Source organism: Eumetopias jubatus, unplaced genomic scaffold (assembly GCF_037043125.1).
Source record: "Eumetopias jubatus isolate StellerSeaLion01/CBP00866 unplaced genomic scaffold, mEumJub1_p1.0 scaffold_4, whole genome shotgun sequence".
NCBI classification, from domain to species: domain Eukaryota; kingdom Metazoa; phylum Chordata; class Mammalia; order Carnivora; family Otariidae; genus Eumetopias; species Eumetopias jubatus.
Window position 1 is genome coordinate 6,177,724 of NW_028274810.1, and position 18,851 is coordinate 6,196,574.

Genomic DNA, 18,851 nt, shown 5'->3' on the forward strand with positions numbered 1-18,851 from the left:
CGCAGACTCACATTTGATGCCCGCTGACTGCTTCTTGGCATTAACCCTGCATTTGTCTCTTTTAAATTTTAAGGTCTGGGTTTCTCCATATTATTTTGTTTGACCATCCTTATCTTCAGGGGTTGCCAAGAAGGGACAAAGAATGTATTTACTTGCCAGGTGGGCGCAGACATAATGACTTACCATGGGACTCTTCCTTACCAGTAATCCCAGGGCCCTCCTAAGCCCTAATCAGTTGAGTTCTCTGTGTTGTCTGACAGGAATTCATGCTAGCCTTAGGATTCCTTACACAATTAACCTACTTCCTGCAGCTTAGTGTGATGGTGGTGGCAGTGTTCCTCTATCCCATACTCATGCTCCTGAAGTCACCAGCCATGTCTCCAGTTAGAAAAAGCCCGTTGGAAGTAGCAAAAGCTTTCTCCCTTCTCATACATAATTGATGAGAATGTAAAATGATTTAACCACTTTGAGGAAAGTCTGGCACATTTTTTTAAAGATTTTATCTATTTATTTGACAGAGAGAAAGAGAAAGTGCACAAGCAGGGGGAGTGGCAGGCAGAGGGAGAGGGAGAAGCAGGCTTCGCATGGAGCAGGGAGCCCAACACAGGTCCTGATCCCAGGACCCTGGAATCATGACCTGAGCCGAAGGCAGATGCTTAACTGACTGAGCCACCCAGGTGCCCCAAAGTCTGGCAAATTCTTATAAAACTAAACAACTACTCATTCTGTGATGCAGGAATTCCAAGGTATTTACCCAAGAGAATGTAAAACATGTCCACAAATGACTTACTATAACAAGAATGTTTACAGCAGCTTTAATATAAGAGCAAAGACTGGAAACGTGCAGGTACTTATCAATAGGCTGGATAAACTGTAATACATTCATTCTATGGAATATTAAAAAAGAACAATAAGTAGGAACAAATCACTAACACACAAAACCACATAGATGGGAGGTGCTTGGGTGGCTCAGTCGGTTAAGCGTCCGACTCTTGGTTTGGCTCAGGTCATGACCTCAGTGTTGTGGGATTGAGCCCCAAGTGAGACTCTACACTCAGTGGGGAGTCTGCTTCAGATTCTTTTTCCCTCCCCCTCCCCCTCTGCCCCTCCCCACTCACATATGTGTGCTCTCTCTCTCTCTCAAATAAATAAATAAAATATTTAAAAAAAACACAACATGGGTGACTCTCAAAAACATTTTATTAAGTAAAAGTAGCCACACACAAAAGAGTCTATGCTCTTTAATTCCACTGTTAGAAGTTCTGAAATTTAAAATTAATCTACGATGAAAAAAAATCAGGGGCGCCTGGGTGGCTCAGGTGGTTAAGCGACTGCCTTCGGCTCAGGTCGTGATCCTGGAGTCCCAGGATCGAGTCCCACATCGGGCTCCCTGCTCAGCAGGGAGTCTGCTTCTCCCTCTGACCCTCCCCGTCTCATGCTCTCTCTCTCTATCTCATTCTCTCTCTCAAATAAATAAATAAAATCTTAAAAAAAAAATCAGAACAGTACTTGCCTGTGGATGGGGTTGGAATTGATTGGGAAGAGGCACAAGGAACATTCTAGGGTGATGGATATGTTCTATATCTTCATGGGGTTTGGTTTACATTGTGAGCACTTGTCCAAATTGAAAATCTATACTAGAGATTTGTGCATTCCTTGTATGTAAATTTTACCTCAAAATAAAATCTGTAAATAAATATTTAACCTAGTAAATGATAGGTATGCTGAAATATTTAGAGGAAAGTATACTGATGTCTGCAATTTACTTTGAAATGCATAAAAAAAACTCAACACGGATTGATGGGTACACTAGGATTTGGGTAAATATATAAATATGTGGTAAAGGAAGGATAGTAAAATGCTAACGGTAGATTCTAAGTGATGAGTATACAGGTACAAGTATACTACTTTTGTAAGAGTCTTTCAAATTTATGTTTGAAAATTTCTGTGATAATGTAGTACTGTACTTCGTCTTTTTAAAAATTTTTTATTGTTATGTTAATCACCATACATTACATCATTAGTTTTTAATGTAGTGTTCCATGATTCATTGTTTGTGCACAACACCCAGTGCTCCATGCAGAATGTGCCCTCTTTAATACCCATCACCAGGTAACCCATCCCCCCACCCCCCTGCCTCTAGAACCCTCAGTTTGTTTTTCAGAGTCCATCGTCTCTCATGATTCGTCTCCCCCTCCGATTTCCCCTCCTTCATTCTTCCCCTCCTGCTATCTTCTTCTTCTTCTTTTTTTTAACATTTAATGTATTATCTGTTTCACAGTTACAGATCTGTGATTCAACAGTCTTACACAATTCAGTGTTCACCATAGCACATAGCCTCCCCAATGTCTATCACCCAGCCACCCCATCCCTCCCACCCCACCCTTACTCCAGCAACCCTCAGTTTGTTTCCTGAGATTAAGAATTCCTCATATCAGTGAGGTCATATGATACATGTTTTTCTCTGACTTATTTCACTCAGCATAACACCCTCCAGTTCCACACACATCATCGCAAATGGCAAGATCTCATTCCTTTTGATGGCTGCATGATATTCTACTGTATACATATACCACATCTTCTTTATCCATCCATCTGTCGATGGACATCTTGGCTCTTTCCCCAGTTTGGCTATTGTGGACATTGCTGCTATAAATATTGGGGTGCATGTACCCCTTCAGATCCCTACATTTGTATCTTTGGGGTAAATACCCAGTAGTGCAATTGCTGGGTCATAGGGCAGCTCTATTTTCAACTTTTTGAGGAACCTCCATACTGTTTTCCAGAGTGGCTGCACCAGCTTGCATTCCCACCAACAGTGTAGGGGAGGGTTCCCCTTTCTCCGCATCCCTGCCAACATCTGTCGTGTCCTGACTTCTTAATTTTAGCCATTCTGATTGGTGTGAGGTGATATCTCATTGAGGTTTTTGATTTGGATTTCCCTGATGCCGAGCAATGTTGAACACTTTTTCATGTGTCTGTTGGCCATTTGGATGACTTCTTTGGAAAAATGTCTGTTCATGTCTTCTGCCCATTTCTTGATTGGATCATTTGTTCTTTGGGTGTTGAGTTTGATAAGTTCTTCATAGATTTTGGATACTAGCCCTTTATCTGATATGTCCTTTGCAAATATCTTCTCCCATTCTGTCGGTTGTCTTTGGTTTTGTGGACTGTTTCTTTTGCTGTGCAAAAGCTTTTTATCTTGATGAAGTCCCAAGAGTTCATTTTTGCCCTTGCTTCCCTTGCCTTTGGCGATGGTTCTGAGAAGAAGTTGCTGTGGCTGAGGTCGAAGAGGTTGCTGCCTGTGTTCTCCTTTAGGATGTTGATGGACTCGTGTCTCACATGTAGGTCTTTCAACCATTTTGAGTCCATTTTTGTGTGTGGTGTAAGGAAATGGGCCACTTTCATTCTTCTGCATGTGGCTGTCCAGTTTTCCCAACACCATTTGTTGAAGAGACTGTCTTATTTCCATTGGGCATTCTTTCCTGCTTTGTCAAAGATTAGTTGACCACAGAGTTGAGGGTCCATTTCTGAGCTCTCTATTCTGTTCCATTGATCTACGTGTCTGTTTTTGTGCCAGTACCATACTGTCTTGATGATGACAGCTTTGTAATAGAGCTGGAGGTCCGGAATTGTGATACCGCCAGCTTTTCTTTTCTTTTTCAACATTCCTCTGGCTATTTGGGGTCTTTTCTGGTTCCATACAAATTTTAGGATTATTTGTTCCATTTCTTTGAAAAAAGTGGATGGTATTTTGATGGGGATTGCATTGAATGTGTAGATTGCTCTAGGTAGCATTGACATCTTCACAATATTTGTTCTTCCAATCCATGAGCATGGAACGTTTTTCCATTTCTTTGTGTCTTCCTCAATTTCTTTCATGAGTATTTTATAGTTTTCTGAGTACAGATTCTTTGCCTCTTTGGTTAGATTTATTCCTAAGTATCTTATGGCTTTGGGTGCAATTGTAAATGGGATCGACTCCTTAATTTCTCTTTCTTCTGTCTTGTTGTTGGTGTATAGGAATGCCACTGATTTCTGTGCATTGATTTTATATCCTGCCACTTTACTGAATTCCTGTATGAGTTCTAGCAGTTTTAGGTGGAGTCTTTTGGGTCTTCCACATAAAGTATCATATCGTCTGCAAAGAGTAAGAGTTTGACTTCTTCTTTGCTGATCGGATGCCTTTTATTTCTTTTTGTTGTCTGATTGCTGTGGCTAGGACTTCTAATACTATGTTGAACAGCAGTGGTGATAGTGGACATCCCTGCCGCTTTCCTGACCTTAGGGGGAAAGCTCTCAGTTTTTCCCCATTGAGAATGATATTCGCTGTGGGTTTTTCATAGACAGCTTTTATGATATTGAGGTATGTACCCTCTATACCTATACTCTGAAGAGTTTTGATCAAGAAATGATGCTGTACTTTGTCAAATGCTTTTTCTGCATCCATTGAGAGGATCATACGTTTCTTGTTCTTTCTTTTATTAATGTAGTGTATCACGTTGATTGATCTGCAGATGTTGAACCAACCTTGCAGCCCAGGGATAAATCCCACTTGGTCGTGGTGAATAATCCTTTTAATGTACTGTTGGATCCTATTGGCTAGTATTTTGGTGAGAATTTTTGCATCCATGTTCATCAAGGATATTGGTCTGTAATTCTCCTTTTTGATGGGGTCTTTGTCTGGTTTGGGGATCAAGGTAATGCTGGCCTCATAAAATGAGTTTGGAAGTTTTCCTTCCATTTCTATTTTTTGGAACAGTTTCAGGAGAATAGGTATTAATTCTTCTTTAAATGGCTGATAGAATTCCCCTGGGAAGCCATCTGGCCCTGGGCTTTTGTTTGTTGGGAGATTTTTGATGACTGCTTCAATTTCCTTAGTGGCTATAGGTCTGTTCAGGTTTTCTATTTCTTCCTGGTTCAATTTTGGTAGTTGATACATCTCTAGGAATGCACCCATTTCTTCCAGGTTATCTAATTTGCTGGCATAGAGTGGCTCGTAATATGTTCTTATAATTGTTTGTATTTCTTTGGTGTTGGTTGTGATCTCTCCTCTTTCATTCATGATTTTGTGGATTTGGGTCATTTCTCTTTTCTTTTTGATAAGTGTGGCCAGGGGTTTATCAATCTTGTTAATCCTTTCAAAGAACGAGCTCCTAGTTTCGTTGATCTGTTCTTTTGGTTTCTATTTCATTGATTTCTGCTCTGATCTTTATTATTTCTCTTCTCCTGCTGGGTTTAGGCTTTATTTGCTGTTCTTTCTCCAGCTCCTTTAGGTGTAGGGTTAGGTTGTGTATTTGAGATCTTTCTTGTTTCTTGAGAAAGGCTTGAATTGCTACATACTTTCCTCTTAGGACCGCCTTTGCTGTATCCCAAAGATTTTGAACAGTTGTGTTTTCATTTTCATTTGTTTCCATGAATTTTTTTAATTCTTCTTTAGTTTCCTGGTTGACCCATTCATTCTTTAGTAGGATGCTCTTTAGCCTCCATGGATTTGAGTTCTTTCCAACTTTCCTCTTGTGATTGAGCTCTAGTTTCAAAGCATTGTGGTCTGGAAATATGCAGGGAATGATCCCAGTCTTTTGGTACCAGTTGAGACCTGATTTCTGACCTAGGATGTGATCTGTTCTGGAGAATGTTCCATGGGCAGTAGAGAAGAATGTGTATTCTGTTGCTTTGGGATGGAATGTTCTGAACATGTCTGTGAAGTCCATTTGGTCTAGTGTGTCATTTAAAGTCTTTATTTCCTTGTTGATCTTTTGCTTAGAGGATCTCTCCATTTCAATCAGGGGGGTGTTAAAGTCCCCCACTATTATTGTATTGTTGTTGATGTGTTTCTTTGCTTTTGTTATTAATTGGCTTATATAATTGGCTGCTCCCATGCCAGGGGCATAGATATTTATAATTGTTAGATCTTCTTGTTGGATAGACCCTTTAAGTAGGCTATAGTGTCCTTCCTCATTTCTTATTACAGTCTTTGGTTTAAAATCTAATTTGTCTGATATAAGGATTGCCACCCCAGCTTTCTTTTGGTGTCCATTAGCATGGTAAATGGTTTTCCACCCTCTCACTTTCAATCTGGGGGTGTCTTTGGGTGTAAAATGAGTCTCTTGCAGATAGTGTATCGAAGAGTCTTGTTTTTTTTATCCAATCTGATAACCTGTGTCTTTTGATTGGGGCATTGAGCCCATTTACATTCAGGGTAACTATTGAAAGGTATGAATTTAGTGCCATTGTATTTCCTGTAAGGTGACTGTTACTGTATATTGTCTGTGTTCCTTTTTGGTCTATGTTGCTTTTAGGCTCTCTCTTTGCTTAGAGGACCTCTTTCAATATTTCTTGTAGGGCTGGTTTTGTGTTTGCAAATTCCTTTAGTTTTTGTTTGTCCTGGAAGCTTTTTATCTCTCCTTCTATATTCAATGACAGTTTAGCTGGATATAGCATTTTTGGCTGCATATTTTTCTCATTTAGTTCTCTGAATATATCATGCCAGTCCTTTCTGGCCTGCCAGGTCTCTGTGGATAGGTCTGTTGCCAATCTAATGTTTCTACCATTGTAGGTTACATATCTCTTCTCCCGAGCTGCTTTCAGGATTTTCTTTGTCTCTGAGACTCATAAGTTTTACTATTAGATGTCAGGGTGTTGACTTATTTTTATTGATTTTGAGAGGGGTTCTCTGTCTCCTGGATTTTGATGCCTGTTTCCTTCCCCAAATTAGGGAAGTTCTTTGCTATAATTTGCTCCAATATACCTTCTGCCCCTCTCTCTCTTTCTTCTTCTTCTTCTTCTGGGATCCCAATTATTCTAATGTTGTTTCATTTTATGGTATCGCTTATCTCTCGAATTCTGCCCTCATGATCCAGTAGTTGTTTATCTCTCTTTTTCTCAGCTTCTTTATTTTCCATATTTGGTCTTCTATATCTATCACTAATTCTCTCTTCTGCCTCATTTATCCTAGCAGTTAGTGCCCCCATTTTTGATTGCACCTCATTAATAGCCTTTTTGATTTCAACTTGGTTAGAGTTTAGTTCTTTTATTTCTCCAGAAAGGTTTTCTCTAATAACGTACATGCTTTTTTCAAGCCCATCTAGTATCTTTAAAATCATCATTCTGAACTCTAGTTCTGACATTGTACTAATGTCCGTATTGAGTAGGTCCCTGGCAATTGGTACTGCCTCTTGTTCTTTTTGTTGAGGTGATTTTTTTCTGTCTTGTCATTTTGTCCAGAGGAGAGCAGATGAATGAGAGAACAAACTGCTAACAGGGTAACAAAGTCCCCAGAAAATATACTCTAAACAAATCAGAAAAGACCTGAAACTGGGGGGAAAGGAAGGGAAAGAAAGAAAAAAGAAAACAAACAAACAAACATATAACAAAACAAAAGAAACAGAATATGATCAAATATGATCAGGCTGGTGCATAGATCAGTGCCACACGCTAGATTTTGGGTGTATTTTGTCTGTTAGAAGAAAGTGCCTCCCAAAATTTTAAAGAAAGAAAAAGTTATATATGTACAAAAATAAGGGTTAATACAATGAAGGGATGAAATATGATTGTAAAGATGAAAATTATAAAAGATTTTATAAAAGGAATTGATAAGATAAGAAGTTGTTTGAAAAAAGAAAGGAGAGGATTTAAAAAAAAAGGGAGAGAATGTGATCAAGCAGGAGACTAGAACAAAGCCATACACTAGAGATTTAGGGTATATTTTGATCTGTTAGAAGAAATCGTATCTCAAAATTTGAAAGAGAAAACAACTTATCTATATATGCCAAAAATAAGGGTAACTACTCTGAAGGGATAGAATATGACTCTAAACATTAAAAATAAAAATGTTTTTCAAAAAAAAGATTGATAAGATGTTGGTTGAAAAAGGGGAAAAGAAAAATTCAAAAAAAAAGGCAGTTAAAAAAATCAACTTTGAAAGACTAAAGAATCATGGTAAAAAAGCAATGAATTCTATGTGCAGTATTCCCCTAGCGCTGGAGTTCTGCCGTTCTCATTGATCGGTAAACTTGGTCTTGGCTTGCTGGCTGTTCTTGCTGATCTTCTGGGGGAGGGGCCACTTGCTGTGGTTCCCAAATGTCTTTGCCGGAGGCGGAATTGCCCCGCCCTTGCCAGGGTCTGGCTAAGTAATCTGCTCAGGTTTGTTCTCTGGAGCTTTTGTTCCCTGCAAACTTTCCGTACAGCTTTGGAGGACGACAGTGAAGTTGGCGGCCTCCCAATCTCTGCCCCGAAGGAGCCGAGAACTCGGGGCCCGCTCCTTAGTGCGCCCCCAGAGAAAAGCAGTCAGTCACTCCCGTCTCCCCGTCTCCAGCCGCACTCGGTGCTCACCCGGCCTGTGACCGAACATTTCTATCTCTGGCACCCGACCCCGTGTGGACTCTCCAAACCCAGCAGATCCCTGGGGTGTGCTCCCGTGCCGCTCCTCCCGGGGATGGAAGGGGAGTCTCCCCGGCTCTGCCGCTTGTTGGGTCCCTGCTGGAGGAGCAGTGGCCCGACTGTGCTGCGGATCAAGGTTTATGGCAACCCCGAGCTGCGAGCCTGTGCCTCGGCTCCGTCTCTGCAGCCGGCTTCCCCGCTCTGATACCTGGGAGCTCTGGCGCACTCAGGCACCCCCGGTCTTTCTGTGACCCCGAGGGTCCTGAGACCACACTGTCCTGCGAGGGTTCCACCCCCCGCTTAGCCACTGGAGCGACGTCCCTCAGCGGAGCCGACTTCTTAAAAGTTCCGATTTTGTGCTCCGCGGCTCTATCACTTGCCAGAAGCGGCCGATGGAGGCCCCCTCCCCGCCGTCTGTCCTTCCGAATATCGCCTTGGATTCACTTCTCCGCACATCCTACCTTCCAGAACGTGGTTGCTTTTCTGTTCAGAGAGTTGTTGCTATTCTTTTCTTCGATCTCCTGTTGAGTTCGTAGGTGTTCAGAATGGTTTGATCCCTATTCAGCTGAATTCCTGAGACCAGACGAAATCCAGGTCTCCTACTCCTCTGCCATCTTGCTCCTCTCTCAAGCCTTTTTTTTTTTTATTTTCAGTTAGTCACCATATAGTACATCATTAATTTTTGATGTAGTGTTCAATGATTATTAGTTGCATATAACACCCGGTGCTCATCACAACACATGCCCTCCTTAATACCCATCACCTGGCTACACCATCCCCCCACCCCTCCCCTCTGAAACCCTCAGTCTGTTTCCTGGAGTCACTGCTAGGTATTTACCCCCAAAGGTACAGATGTAGTGAAAAGAAGGGGCACATGCACCCCAATGTTCATAACAGCAATATCCACAATAGACAAACTGTGGAAGGAGCCAAGATGCCCTTCAACAGTTGGATGGATAAAGAAGATGTCCATATATACAATGGAATATTACTCAGCCATCAGAAAGGATGAATACCTACCATTCACATAAACATGGATGGAACTGGAGGGGATTATGTACTTCAAGTCTTTGGAGATCCCACAAGGAGAAAAGTGCCATCCATGTCACATCAGCCACACTAAGGATTGATCATGTTCATTAGAACACCACCCTCTCCTGAAGAATATACTTTAGAAAGTGTTAAAAGGCAGAGGAGGACCAATTAAGCATCCTCCAGACAGGGAAGTCACTTTAAGGCCAAAAAATGAAGCAAGCCACTCCATATTATTCATACAGTTTTATTTGGGGTAACTTACTGACAGGGAGTAGCCGGTGGGCAGGCAATCTAAGCAGTATGAGGTCATTCTCTGCCCCCACTCTCGCCTCATTTGGATCTCAAGCCACAACTGGTATAAAGCAAGGGGCATGGTGGTGGGATCACAGGGGAGTTATCTGAAGAGGTGTCCTCTGTGCACCAGGGGGGAGAACAAGATGAAGGGCCAAAGATGGAGTCAGTGTTGTCAGCATGCCCACAGAAAGTGTCCATGTTTTCTTAAAATTTTTAAAAAGATTTTATTATTTATTAATTTGTCAGAGAGAGAGATAGAGAGAGCACAAGCAGGGGGAGCGGCAGGCAGAGGGAGAAGCACTCAATCCCAGGACCCTGGGATCGTGATTTGAGCCGAAGGCAGACACTTAAAGACTAAGCCATCCAAGCACCCCGAAAGCGTCCATGTTTTTATAATCTGATATTTATTAAATCTTCTCTGTGTACTATGCAGAACTCCTTGCATTCATTATCTCATTTAATATTCAAAACTTTCTTATAGTAGATGTACAATTCATATTTGATTTTATTAGTAAGAAAATAGAGTATTCTTGAGCCTACGTATCTACCCAAAGCCCTGCAGCTAGTCAGTGGCAGAGTCTGATGAGAACCTGAATCTTGATGCCAAAGGCCGTGCACTGACACTACACTGGCTCACCTTCCTCCAAATCCATTATCTGAGTTAGAAATGCCTCAGAAATCATCCGCCCCATTGTTATTATTTTGGAGATAATTAAGAGGCCCAGAAAGGACTACGATTCTCCCACATATGAATTCTCTTCTCATTAAGATCTGAGTCATTTTCTTTGGGTAATTTTTAATCCCTTACTCTGTGATAAATCACAGCACAGGAAATAGTATCATACTTCTTGACTTAGGATGAAAGTACTAAAAGACTGACAATAGTCAAGTGTTACTGAGGATGTGGAGCACTAGAACTCTTGTACATTGCTGGTGGGAGTGTACAATGGGAAAAGTTTGTCACTTTCTAACAAACTTAAATACACACCCATTGCATGAGCCAGCGATCCCACTCCTACTCCTGGAATGAAAACATATATCCATCAAGAGGCTAACAATGTTCATAGCAGCTTTAGTCAGAAGCTGAAAATAGCTAAAATGTCCATCAACCAAGAATGAGGAATCATAATAACAATGACCTGCGCTATATTTATGCAATGGAATGCTACTGGGCATTAGAAAGAGCAAATTATTAACACAGGCAACAATGTGGAAGAATCACAAAAACACTATGTCAAGTGAAATAATCCGGACATAACAGAATACATATTTTATTCACATAAAGTTAAAAAAGGAAAAGGCAAGACTAATCTGTGGTGATGGAAGTCACCTCTGTGGGAGGGGCAGGAGGGAATTTCCCGGGATGGAAATGTTCTATATCCTGATTTGGGTTATTGTTACACAGCTGTATAGATTTGTCAAAATCCTTCAAGCTTAATATGTAAGATGTATGCATTAAACCTAATAAAGTAATGTCATCATTAAAAAAATCTTCTTAGAATGCAAAACAAAACACAATTAAACAAGGAATTTGGCAATAAGGGGAATACATTTTCACCTAGTCATCCTAAAGATGTGATATGGCAAGACCCATGAGATAAGAAACAGTACAGTGGAAATAAAATGACTTGAAGAAGGGGAAGGAAGGAGACAAGGAAGGGAAGGGAAGGAGGGAAGAGGAAGTTTTGAAGCCACCAGAATTCCAAAACAAAATGAAAAGATAAAGGAGAGTGACCCCAAATCACATGCTATTGACCATTTGAAACAATGAAGAATTACATAAAAAGTGCAACCTCTTTCCTTTTCCCATCCCACCTCCTTCTCCAGGGTAATCACAGAGAAATGCGGTTTGCCTGCTTTTTCTAGGCACATAAATACATACACACATAAATACCTAGATAGCTTAGTTCTTTTACAAAAATGGGATTACAGTGTATGTATAATACTGTAATTTTCTACTAATATTATATGGTGAAATACTAATAAAAAATAAAATAAAAGCAATCCAAACCCCTAGTCTAATAAGGTCTTTGTGAATATGACAGAATTTATAAATCTCTTGGTGAAATGTAGAATAATTTATATAGTAGTTTTAAAAATCGGTTTAATATTAGACAAACCTGTTTTTAAGTCGTTTGGGCATACCACAACACCTCACTACTGCTCTCTCTCTTCTGTCGCCCTCCCCTCACCTCTCTTTTTTGCCTCCTGCCACCAAATTTCATGTTTATTGCTCAAAAGCAGAACTATTTAGATAGATGTCTTATGCTTCCTTCCTGCTACTCAATATTCTTAGGGTCTTACTTTCCACCCCAATTTGCTTATCAAGGGAATGTCTTTGAAGACAACACCTCCCAAATGAATTGTAGGGCCTGGTATAACAATCTTTTCACACCTCCACATATACTTCTGTAAAATATGTATGTTTTCAGATAATAAGCCCAATCAAGTCAGTGGAAATCTTTAGAAGAAAGTATAGGAGATGGAAGATAACATACATTATGTGTCTTCTTTGTGTCAAGCACTGTCCTGGGCATTCTGTTATACTGAATTTGGTCCAGCAAACACATTTTGAGCACCATCTAAGTGCCAGATATGCAGATAGAAAGGGAAAGTCACATCCCTGTGCTTGAGAAGTGGCACCCTGTTAAGAGCAACAGGCCCATAAACAAATAATTTCTACATAACAAGGGGAATGTTAATACAGAGAAGGGGCAGGTTTAGAGCAGAGTTCCTGGAGGAGAGGAAGCCTGGGTTGAAAGTACTGAAGGATGAAGAAGAGAGCCAGTTGTGTATACAATTTTTCAATTTACATCCCTGTGGCATAACTTCCATTGTGCCTCTTGAGCAAATCAGCTGATGCTTTCTAGCTGGTAGAGCTTTCCATAGATAGATTTCCTAGGAAATGTGGAGATGGGGAGATTACTCTATGCCACCAGTCCCCCACGTCAGGGCCAAGTGAGTGGACATTAAGTCACCTATCCTCAAAAGAAGAGTTTCTCCAGACTAGCTATAAAAGTTAATGAACACCTCCTCAAGTGACTCATTTCCTCTCTCCTGTTGATAGGACTGGTCCACTATTATGGGATGTTGCAGGGCTTGCCTGCAGCAGTGTTCATGGTCAATATCTTTGCCAAATATAAAAGGATTAAGTCCAAGACTAAAAATTTGTACCTGAAGGGGGCACGGAGGAACTCCTCCATAGTTGTTTTTTTTAATAATAAGTAATTTATGCTGTTTTCTTAAGATTTAGAATTGGAAAAAATTTCAAGACTCACCTTCTTGTTAAGGAGTCACTTCAGGTTTTTCCCAAACCCCTCTACCAGACTTCATTTTTCACATTCCCCTAAAGCATTTTTCTTTGATCTCTTTCTCACACTGACCATTCCATTAGGTGCTCCCCACCCCACTACCCTGCCTGGCTGAGGTTCTTTTCTCATGCCAATCTAATAGTATTGAGATGTTTAGATGCCAAAAAATAATTGACCCTTTCAAAAAACTCCCAATAGGCTTCAACAGTAAAATAGAAACCATTCATTAGTTAAAATGGGTACAAAGTGAGTTGCTCTCATACGAAAGCTGGAGATGATTTATTCTTGACTTCAGATGAAGAAGCAGTGAGAAGCTCTGCTCTTTGACTCAAAATGGGGTTCACTGGTCATTTGAAGAGGAAGGCAAAGGGATCACTGCCATCCAAACTTCAGAGAAACTGGAGTCAGAAAACGGTGGATATGACAAAGATTCTTTACTGAAGTAACCTCGGTGTCAGCTTGGAGATCAAATTGAATTTGACTCAAATCTAAGCTGTACAGCTTTCCCCACAAACTCCCCACAATTCCTTCAAGTTCTTGGGACTTATTTCTACAAAGTTTTCCTCTGTCTCTAAGCTTCCTCAAAAATAGGAACAATTTCTCTTTTGTTTCACATCGATCTGTTTCTATAAGAAATCCGCTCCCATCATCTTGGTTTCACTTATCCAATACGGTAGCCACTAAATACATGTAGGTGTTTACATTTAAATGTAGTTGATAAAAATTATATAAAATTTAAAATTCAGCTCCTCATTCACACCAGCCATCCAAGTGCTTGATGGCCATATGTTGTTAGTGGCTGCCACATTAATAGCACAGATTAGAACATGTCCCATCTTTGGGGCAGTTGTACTAGTGGGCCATGAATTGATGAGAACTTACTGAATATTTGTGAACATATGTCAAGAGGTCATATTTTTATTTTCCATCAGAAAATTCAGTTTGATCTAAGCATTTTTAACCATCCTCATCTTTTTCAGAAATGTACCACTTATCTATGCAGATATATCAACAAATGTTGCCCCTTGAGGAGTCTTTTAGGAAGTAAAGTAGAATCATTAGATAGATGAAGGTAAAATGCTTCAAGCAGGTTTGGAGTATGAATTCTTCCAAAAGAGGAAAGAAAACATTTCCTTCTGAGAAAGAGGTGAATGTCTTCCAAAAAAAAAAAGAAAAGAAAAGAAAAGCTTTTATTTATGGGAAAAAGAAAGGCATGAGTGAGCTTGCTTGTCCTCTAGAAGGAAATACCTAAGAAGAAAAGGGGCAGGTTTGGAAGCAGCTACTCTTTCTTAGGTTGCTGGTCAGTTTAGCACTAAAACTCCCTGAGCATAAGATTGTGAAGATGAGTTGGTGTGATCTCAGACCCAAAGTAGCTTAGGCAGAAAACACAAGTTAAATACAAGCGTGAGGTATTTGAGCACAAGAGAGGCAACTCTGCTGTCCAAGAGTAGAATAAGGAGAAGCTTCAAACCAAGAAGCTTCCAGACCAAGCTGGGGTCTGAGCAGGGCACCAGATCAATGTTCTTTTTCTTACCTCTTGATGTCTTCTCCTCTGCACTGATTCCCGCCCCCAGATCCTTGTACTTAATAACATTCAACACTTATTGAATTAATTAATTAAAAGACAAATATGACCAAACAAATAAAGAGAAGAGTATTGCAAAAAAAGGGGAATGACAGAAAAAGTCATGGAGACATGACCTTGTTTGGTTTCCAGGAAGCAATGACAGGGGGTGTTGAGGGAGTTAAGACATAAGTGGATGGAGCCCCAGTGCCAGAGGCTAGAGTCACAGAAGGGGCTAAGACGGGAAGATTTTTCCTGCTGTCCTAAAAGTTTGGATGGAGGTGGGGCTCAATTTTAGTATTTCCTCATAAATGTAACAACATCAAGTTTGCTTTATACAAATAGTATTCTGGAAATACATAGACTCAAATGAAAATTTTCTCTTTTTTTTCTTTAAAGATTTACTTATTTATTTGAGGGGGGTGGGCAGAAAGAGAGAGAGGGAGAGAGAATCTCAAGCAGACTTCTGCACTGAGCATGGATCCCGACACAGGGCTCAATCTCAGGACCCTGAGATCATGACCTGAGCTGAAACCAAGAGTTGGAGGCTTAATTGATTATACCACCCAGGCACCCCTCAAATGAAAATTTTCTAATAAAGTAAATTTAATTAGCATCAGACCTTAGACATGAAATTTTAACTCCATTCCAAACTTTAATTCCTCTTGTTGTTGTTATTTTAGACACAGATTGTATTAAAAAGAAAAACTAAAAGTCACTATGAATCTTATTCTAAACATTAGAATTCTTATTTAACATCAACACCTATCTGTTTATTGTACCACATTCTCTTCTTCAGGGATTATTTTATTTTTTTCCAAAAGACATGCTTGAGCAATAATCTCAGGAACAGACTATGGACAATAACCTTTCTAAGTTTTTATAATTTTCACTTGTCTTAATTGCATGCCTCCCCCCTTCAATGACTGGTTGGCGGGGGGTAGAATTCCAGGTTGAAAGTTGTTTCCCTTCACACATTTTATTTATTTTTATTTTATTTCTTTATTTTTATTTATATATTGTATTTATTTATTTACTTATTTATTTATTTTAATTTTTCTTCCATTTTTATTACTCTGGTATGATACTATTCTGATCCTAGTTTTGGAGGTAATTGCTGATTTGCAGTTTTTGGGTTCTAACTTTCATGTATGATGTGTCTACATATAGAAAAATTTCAAATAATTCTACTCAGTATTCAGTGGCCCTTTTCAGTTCAGATATTTCTTGAGTCCTCTGTGTTCTTACATTCCAAAGTTTTATGTGGGTTCCATCAATGCCCTGGTTTGGAGCTAACTAATGGGAGGGTTCCGTGTAAGACCACTTAAAGTCCTATGAGCTTCTAATCCTCTTATCTCATTTCCTTCTCTTCCCTCTTGTATCTCAAGACCTTAAAATCTTTATATAGTGACATGAAGCTAGCAGAGTGAAGGTTGTGGGTTGGGAAATCTCCCTAGACATATATTTTGTCAAAACTTTTTCTCTTACGTCTGGACCAGTGCTTTTGAATGCAAAAGGCTTGGAATTAATATCTTTGTTCTTTGTTGTGTCAGTAAACAATAATGCTTCCCATTCAGCTGCCTAAAGGGGAAAAAGCTGTGTTTAACAGGTCGTGTAAAAAAACAAAATTCATCTGGTAATATCCTGCCACGTACAGTTAGGAAATTGAGGCACAGCGAGGTTCAGGAGCACACCCAGTGTTACACAGCGAGTAGGTAACAGAATTAGGACCTGAACCCACATCCATCAGAAGCCAGGTCTTGTGTTCTTTCCCCAAAGCATCATCAGAATGGCAGAGGTTCTCTAAAATACACTTTGTACAACATGGAAACATGACTTTCTCTTGTCCTGCCATGGATGTGTATACAGGCTAGAAAAAAGCGGATGGCAAAGCCCGAGTAGCATTGTGAAAAGAACCTTGGGCTGAAAGGAAGAAAGTCTAGCTTCTGATACCAGCTTCACTCCAAACTTGCTGTGTATTGAGTCAGTCTTGGTGTTTCTCTGGGCCTCAGGTTCCTCACCGGTAGAGCAAAAGCACAGGACCTGAGAAATAATGTTATCCTTCCCGGCCTTAACGTTCTAGTCTGTTGAGGTTGAATAATCTCTGACACCTTCAACATAGTTTAATATTTTGCTACCTACACCAGAGACGGAAAGAGTGTTGCCTTTTCCAAATAGGTTCTTTTCTTAATTACACTGTGTGATTCAGGAAACAGAAGGCCTGAGGTCAATGTCCAGCTCCACCACTGACCAGCATTATGATCTGGACTGAGCAGGCTCTCTACTCTCTGTTAACATCAGGTTTCTTCGGTGTGAAATGGGGATATATGTCCTACATCACTCCCAGGTATTCTGGTAGGAGCTCATGTAATGACTCAAGTGAAAACACCGCATGGTAAAATATTGTATCAGTGTACGCTATTTTGACATCATTGCCCCGCATTAGGACAAGATTTCAGTGCCTTGTTCCTGAAGAACAGGAGAAGGAGCTGAAACAGGTATTTGAGGAATGGGGTGCATGCTGAAAGGGGGTTGGTGCCTTAAAGAGGAAAGTCTCTATGGATCCGTCAAGCACACCACGGGGGTGCATAACTTATGTCCAGCTCTGGTGGCAAATCCTTTCTGCAAAGATAGACACATCCTGATTCTCCAGAGTTGAAGTGGGGCATCTTAATACAAAGGAAGGAGAAATAAAGGAAATTGACAGTAAAAAGAGATAAAATGATTGACAGAAGGGGCATCTGGGTGGCTCATTCGTTAAGTGTCCGCCTTCAGCTCAGGTCATGATCCCAGGGTCCTGGGATCGAGCCCCGCATCGGGCTCCCTCCTCGGTGGGAAGCCTGCTTCTCCCTCTGCCACTCCCCCTGCTTGTGTTCCCTCTCTCGCTGTGTCTCTCTCTGTCAAATAAATAAATAAAATCTTAAGAAAAAAAAACGATTGACAGAAGAAAAAGTAAATACAGGGAGAGAAGATGGGCTTCTAACAGATTACAGGGTGTTGTCAGTTTTGATAAGGTGGGATGGAAAGGAAAGACTATTTACCAACAGGGAGGGGTTCTTCTGGCTATTTGCTTCATTCTCAAGCCTTCTCTCACACATTCACTTTGACCACAGATAAGACTTTTATGGATGGATTATTACTTCAAGCAATACTATTGCGTTATGATTAAAACAAAGGTCATATAATTCTGGAAGCAAGAAGATATAAGAACTCAAGAAACTGCCTGGGATCTCTCGGGACACCGAAGAAGGCAGGGGTCCTCAAAGCCTTGAGGGCCAACCAGGTAATCATCCGGTTGAGGGCAGAAGGCTTTCTTTGAACATCTGTTTTCCTTTACTAGCTTTTCACTGGGCCAGAAATGACATGCTCTAGGTCTAATGATGTTAGTCATGCTTTTTGCTGCTGTGTTTTTTAACTTGAACTATGCATTTCTTTCTTCCCTTATTGTAAAGAGCGTTGCCTTTGGTGTCAGCATCGGGTTAAATCATGGCTGTGAAATCTAGCAGCCGTGAAACTTTGGGAAAGTTCCTTAATCTCAATGAAGTTTGTGTCTTCGTGTGTAAAATAAGTTAATGATACCTACAAGGCAGCCTAGTTATGATTAGATTAGGTGACATGGGAGCATCCAATGAATGTCAGTTTGTTAAGATCCACTTACAGACTATTCCAAAAGATGCTGTACCTCCCTTCCCTCAGACATTTGGTTGGACAGAGAAGTCCTTGCTGTTTGTGTTTTAAGGGGGTTGCAGGACATTGAACATACCTCCGTCACCTTTGGAAGGGGGGTGCCTCAGAGAAGTGCAGGGTTAATGCAATGATGTAAAAGGTTGGGGGTGGGTCCATCACAATCTTCACTGTTTGGTTTCCTTCTTTATTCACACTGTGTCAGAGTGCTCACATGGACCTGTGTATGGATCAAATCTTCAGATTGTCCAGGAAAGTTTGAATATTATGTTCCATCATTCCCCTTAAGCAATCTATTATTTGATAGTTAGAATATGTATTATGATTTTTGGATCATAAAGCATGCTCAAGGGAGGAATCAATGAATTACTCATCCTAATAATTGTTTGGAAGAAAATCTTGGACCCAGTTGCATGCTTACACTAAAATAAATGCCAGATGGATGAAAATAAAAGAGAATATGGGTAGATATTTTAATCTTATGTGGATGGTAATGGCCCATTTTTCTGATATAAATTCCAAATGTTATAAAGGAGAAGGTAAATATGACAATTTTCTAAATTTTCAGTGTGGCAAAAGAT